The sequence below is a fragment of the Lactuca sativa genome, chromosome 8, assembly GCF_002870075.4.
Source record: "Lactuca sativa cultivar Salinas chromosome 8, Lsat_Salinas_v11, whole genome shotgun sequence".
Taxonomy (NCBI): domain Eukaryota; kingdom Viridiplantae; phylum Streptophyta; class Magnoliopsida; order Asterales; family Asteraceae; genus Lactuca; species Lactuca sativa.
Window position 1 is genome coordinate 174,421,760 of NC_056630.2, and position 6,907 is coordinate 174,428,666.

A 6,907-nucleotide genomic window follows, 5' to 3' on the forward strand; every position below is an offset into this window, starting at 1 on the left:
CGTGTCATAAATGAAGATGACAAGCATTTGAGTGTCATAAACTTCAGCAACCATTTATGATGTACATTTACGACACGTCTTTACAATACTCATTTATGCGTAATACATAAATATGGATACAAATATATACCAAAACAATCAATTTCATCCATAACATAATGTCAAAAAATTGTAATACATTGGTATTAAGGGGATCTGATTGTACATTGTTTTTAAGAGGTTTTCCCTAACCATATAACCTAATACTACATTGCTATTAAGGAACACCTTCTCGTTTCTACTTCTTATTGTTATGCTTCTATTTCCACATGATACCTATTTTCATCTATGTTATAAAATATTAAAATTTAATACATATGTAGTAACTCATGGAATAATTTATGATGGAGTTCAACTTTTGTTAATAGCGTCCTTGGAGGTGGGACTTCCATTAAAACAACACGAAGGAAACAGTCTCATTTGGCAACAACAATAGTGGTTATTGTTTAAGGTAATGGCTTTGTTAAGAAAATTTTAAGTTGGTTACCTATTTTACACCAATGTGATCTGAAATGTCCCAAATTGTCTAACTAGACACGCGAGAAGTTCTTAGAAATCTAAAGGCCGAATTTCTTTGTAGATTAAAGTGAAATAAATAGAAGATTTAGCATGAAGATTTTCAATTAATGGAAAAAATAGAGGATTTTAAGTAAAATAATGAGTGGAGACATTGGTAGATTTAGAACCATACCTTTGAGCACTTTGGTTCTTTTAAAATTGCTTTCTAAATGAAGAATGAAAAAATCATGTAAGAAAAAGCATAACAATAAAAAGGGGTTAATTTCAAAAAAGATAAATCCTAAGAAGTTTAAAGCTTAAAGAAGTGAAGAATAAAGTACATTAAAGCATGTATTTAAGTGTGTTCATAGAGAGAGAACAAAAACTTAAAATATGGCAGTTTTCCCAAAATGCGCTTGTACAATTTTTTGTCCTCGGTTTGGAATTACACCAACAACAACAACAATATATAAAATTTTTTGCATATGAGTTTAAAAATATTAAACATTTAGTTGGAACATTAAGTTAATTACATATTTCTATTTAATTTAAAGTGTTAGATGGGTAATTAGCTATCTTTTTCTTTTTTTTTCAAATTATTTAGTTTTCTATTCGACTAACCATTCTTAAAAACACATTCACACAAGTAGAATAACTCAAATGAGGACAAAAATGGTTAGCTAAACTCAGGGACCAAAATTTTTATTTTTTAATAGTTTACTTTTTGGTCCCTTGGTTCAACTTATCTTTATAATTGGGTCACAACAAATACGTCTTGTAATTTTGGTTCTTATTTCAATTGTTTTGGTCACTATACCAAGTAAGATGAAAATTGCAAAAAGTCAGCTAAACTCGGGTCATAAAAATGTGATTATTTTGGGTCAAAATAATCGGATAGTATGTAGGAAAGTTGGAAGAAATATTAACCTCTAAATAGAAACTACCCAAAAAAAAGTAGAATCTAAATCCCTAAAAATCTGCTAATAATCATATGAAGCAATCACCTTACGAAATTAAAATATTATGAACAAGGTCAATAATTGAATTGAAGGAAAGAAAGAAACAGATTCTAACTCACAATTTCAACCACTGTCACTGCTGCAAACACAAAGAAAAGAACACCTCCAATGTATGAAACCACCAATTCAAAATAATATCAAATTTTATTATTATTGGTAGTTTTTTTAATAATTATGTAGTATGATGAATTATTTTCAATAATCGATGTAACCTTTTCAGATAAGAAACTTCTCGGTAACGACACTCCAAGAACAGCCAACTACAAGAATTGGTTTCATTATATACCACAAATAATTCATATTCTTCAGTTCAATAAACCACAAAAAATAAATTAAAAAATGATATAAATTAATAAATTACCAGAGTTGCAAGTCCATGACTAGCTAGGGCCACACCAATGACACCAAGGGGTGACAAGGCTGTAGTAAGAGGAGAACAAACACAACGTCTTAAATCTTAATTTAGTTAAAGGAAAGTGCTAATGATTGTGCTAGCTGCAGTCATAATCCCACTCCTACTATACGGATTAATGTTGGATAAATCCATTGGGTATGGGCCCATCACAGATAGGGCACCTTCACCAACTTACATTCTTCACTCCACCACTTTAATATTCCTGTTCCTAAAGAAAAGTGTAAAATTGAATCACTTGAAAGCATAAATAACAACTATATTGTCTAGGGATATTGTATGACATGTCCTTTCAACTTAAATATTGTATGTATCCTCATCATTTTGGGAGAAAGAATGACAAATGAATAAAAATGTTGTGCTTATAGATTATATGATTAGGGATGCAGGAAGAGTTGGAAAACAATACATTGTAGTGGGTATAATTTGTATCATAAAAGACAAAACTAGGAACTTAAGGGTTCAGTAGGTGAATCTTGACCAACTGATAGAGTGTTCAATCCTTCTTTTTCTATAAATAGGAAAAGAAACTTTCAAGTTTCAAGTAAAATACACCCACACAATCCATGTTTAACAATTATCAAGTTACAGAAAAACCTACTAGTTTGCATAAATCAAATTGTTATAAACAACTTAACAGCTGACTTTTTAAAGCAACATTGAAGCAATGTTGTAGCACTATCATCAATATGAAGGTCCATGTCACCAAATATGGACTTCAAGATAGTATATTATTAGGATGAACGAATAAAATGGATTTAATTACCATCAATTAAAGAGAATAGAAACCTGAAGGGAAGGATTTCATCTACATAGTGAAAAGTTCGCCCAAGAACAACAAATATGATAATCATTATCTTGATAATTCCTAATAAATGAATACATATATTATATTGTCACATGAATAATTTGAAATATAGCTTACTATATATGTCTATCACTTACCAATTGCACAAAATGTCCCCAAGAAGACAACTGTAGCAGAGTTCCGAGCTGCTAAAACTACCTAAAAGAGTAATGATGGGAAATTTGTAACTAGAGCTTTTTTTTAATAATATAATGTGAGAAAAATTAGTAAGATTTCGTTGACATGTACCACTTACTAGAGTACTTGAGGTGAAGTTCTGAAATCATCCGAATACCCTCTCATCAGTTCTTCCAATCCCCACTTATATGAGAACCCTCGTTCTCAAAATTTGAACAGGTATCTGTAGTGATTTTAGGCTTCTTTAGAAGATGTGGTAAAACATAGGTCATTTTGTCACCAACCCTACCCACCTTAATTTGGCGCCCTTTGGATCTGAAAATGAAGCTTTGTTCCATACTGAAGATGAACGAGAAATCTGCATAGACATAATGTGAAAGTCAAAATTGTAAAATTAAACAAATTCTAATAACTAGAATTCAAATTGTTAATGATTTACATTGCGGATGGAGAAGGGGTGATGGTTTGAAGTCAGAGCTATGGTGGAAAGAAGGTTGTGAATACTAGTTGTAAAAGTCGTCACGTTTGCGCTTATTATTGCTTTTGTGCATAGAGATTTTAGCAGCAAGCATGGAATTTGATTGAGCCCAAAACCCCTAAACCCCTTCTTTGGTTGCTTTCTAATTACGATATGTTTGAAATTGAAAATTTGGAAGTTGGAAGAATTGTGAAAGAATATGAGAAATTAGCACGGGATTCCGGTTTATTTGGGCTTTGTACAAGAAGCTCAAAGGTTTATTTGGGCCAGAGGATCGGCAGGAGGGGACAGGGGAAGGAAAAGTGGAAATAGAATGATTATGGGTTTCATAGGGTTACTACATCGTTCTTTGCTCTTTGCACGTCATAAAAGGGTCTTTTTCTTGTAGTGTCTAATCTTATGTATTTTTAAAGAAAACATTTGGTTGAATTGTATGTTTTATGGAAACGATTTCTTTATTTAAAAATGAAAAATTTTATTGTTAATTTGGGTTGTTACAAGTTGGTATCATGGCCTTGGTTTGAGGGACTGGGGAACACTCTCGGGTGTGTCAGAACTCAAACTGAGGAAATGGTAATTTTGTTTTTCAAAAATAAAGTTAAAGAATTCTTGAAACTGATTTCTTGTAAGAAAAAGTGAGAGTGCAACGTGCGCAATTGGCCGAGCTCTAGTAAGTGTTTTCCCCAATATGTTAGCCGTGCTATATTGATATTTGGAATGTGATAATCATATGGGTCTTGCTATTTGTATGCTTTAAAAATTGTATACGGTTAGAATCTTATGGCCTTGGAATAATTGATTTGGCCTTATTTCATGTTCCTTGTTATGTTGTGGTCCTAGGGTAGAGTATGTTATTTGACACTCTATTTAATCGTGTTTTGTGTAAAATTTATGTGCATAAGGCAATGTGTTATGATTCAAGCTCTAGTTTTATTGGGTTGAGCAAATCTTAGGATAGCCTACGATTTGAGCTATATGGTAGTCTGTGAGATATGTTTTGTTCTTGGACGAATTAGAGTTATCAGGTAGAGCCTTGGGAAAGGTACATGTAGGTGTGGAAGGCAGTATTGGGCCCGTACGACTGGAAGCACAAGACATGTACCAAACCAGTGTTAGATCTGGAAGCTCTAAGGAGAACTAGTGTGGAAGGATCCCTTTTTTGTATATCTTGATAAATATTTCTTATGGTTTTTCAGTTTAGTATGGTGGTGACACAACATGGAGCGGAGGGATCAAGATCCGGATCACGATCAGGATCCGGGTCTGGGTCGGGCTATGCTATGTTGCCCATTGACGAGAGGCTGCGTGAGCTTATTGCAACCAAGATTACGGGAGTTATCCTTGACGCTACCTGGTGATCTTCGAGACCATCAAGGACGGGATGATGGAGATCATGGAGGAGCAGCTCAAGTCTTTCAGAGCCGAGATTGCTGCAGGCCAGGTTGGGGCCCGAACTACCTCGTTCTGGGAGTTCAAGGCGTGTGGAGTCCCTTAGTTCTTTGGGGTGTGCCTGAGTTCTTTGGGGTCAGGGACCCCATAGTCTGTCGATGCTGGGTGGCAGACATGGAGAATGCCTAGCGCACGTGCTTTTCCCGTGGCGGCAAAAGTGGGCTTTGTTTCTTGTATGTTGAGGGACCGAGCAAGGGACTGGTGGGAGGAGGTGACCCACCGGGTGGGATCTGTTGGATTAGGTGTCTAAGCCCATAACTATATTTGGTATGAACTTGACCGGAGAGTAGCATGGTCCATTTGGGTTGCATATCACCAGGACAATTTGATAGGATGCATACTTGAGTAAGAGGTTAGTTATGATTTATTAATATATTATAAGTTCTAATATATTATTATTAAATCATATTATTTAATTAGTATTGATTAAGAATTAATTTGGAATCAATTTTGTGATCAATAGAGACTGTAAGTCCCCGAATTCGCTTGTGTATCAATTAGATCAAATAGATGGTGCGGAATCCCAATCAATTGGATTATGCAAGATCAAATGTAGAAGAAGGAAAAGAAGAATAATATGAATCTTCAATGTATTGATGAATGGAATGATGCTCCTTTACATGAGATTCACACACACACACACACACTTAAGCTCCTTTCTCTCTTTCTCTCTCTCTCTCTCTCTCTCTCTCTCTCTCTCTCTCTCTCTTTTTCTCTCTCTCTCCCAGTCGTGTAGCACTATGTCCTCACATCCCCTCTTGCACTCATCACTGTTACAACTATATATAGTGGACATGGGCCGCAAATGGTTTCACGACCGTGAACCAGTTCACGGCCGTAAACACAACCGCAAACACATATTACGTGATTGAAAAATACAATTGCCTAGAAAAGCAAAGTATAAACCATATTTTTGACCCACCAATCTTCCCCTTGGTTTATAGCTTTCTTTTCTAATTGACCCAACAAGCTCCCCCTAAAAATGTAGTTGGCTTTCCTTGTCAATCTTCATTTGGAGCTTGGCTTCAGCTTTAATCTTCAATTTCTTCACAGCTTCAAGATGAACTTGATGAATCTTCAAGAAACGACTTCATCTTGAGCAGTTGGGCTTTTCTTTAAAATTTGATTATGAATGCACATTGGGAGAGGAAGCTTCATGTAGAGATTCTTTGAAAAATTGTGTTTTCAGCTTGAGAATCTTCATAGAGAATATCATAGAGAACTAATCTTCTAGATCACTTCATTAGGTACAAGATAGCATCAAATTGATTGATGAGGCTTCAGTGCAATCTGTCACATAATCTTCAAGTGCAGCTTCACCTTGCTTTTGGGGTTGAAAGATTGTATGTTGAAAGAATAGTCTTCATTTCTTGTTCCTTCGAATGAGAATTCTTCAATGATCACGGATGAAGCCTTGGTTCAGAAAATGTTGATACAGTCTCCATGAGTCTCATCTACATTTGAATTAACTTTTAAAGATAAAAAAAAACTAAAAGAAAACTTAGCACATAATATTTTTGGATATTCTGATTTTTCTGAAAAAGAAATAAAACATAAATAACACTATTTTTGGATTTTTAATTTTCTGATTTTTGTTTGATTTTTGAATTTTCTAATTTTTGTTTTATTTTTTTTTAATTCCCCCCCCCCTTAAATTTGTGCATAGAGGAAAACTATGAACAAATTTAACAAAAACAAAAAAGTTTGGGATCAAAGTTGTGAGACAATCTCAACTTGTTTTTTAGTACCTTCACCTTCATGAATAGATTTGGTCAATTGTCGGTATTGTGGTCCACTTAAACACGAAGGATATCAACAAAATTTTCTAAATAAACTATTTAGCTGATGACGACCACAGGTATTGTTGTCCACTTAAATTAAGCAGTGATATCTACAGACAACCTCTTAAATGATTCAATTTTAGTTGCACTAGAACGTGTTCCCCACTTCTCGATATACCCTGGTTATCAAGAACATTCTAAGGACTCCTTACTTTAGGTGAGTAAAATATTATTATGGAGGAAGAC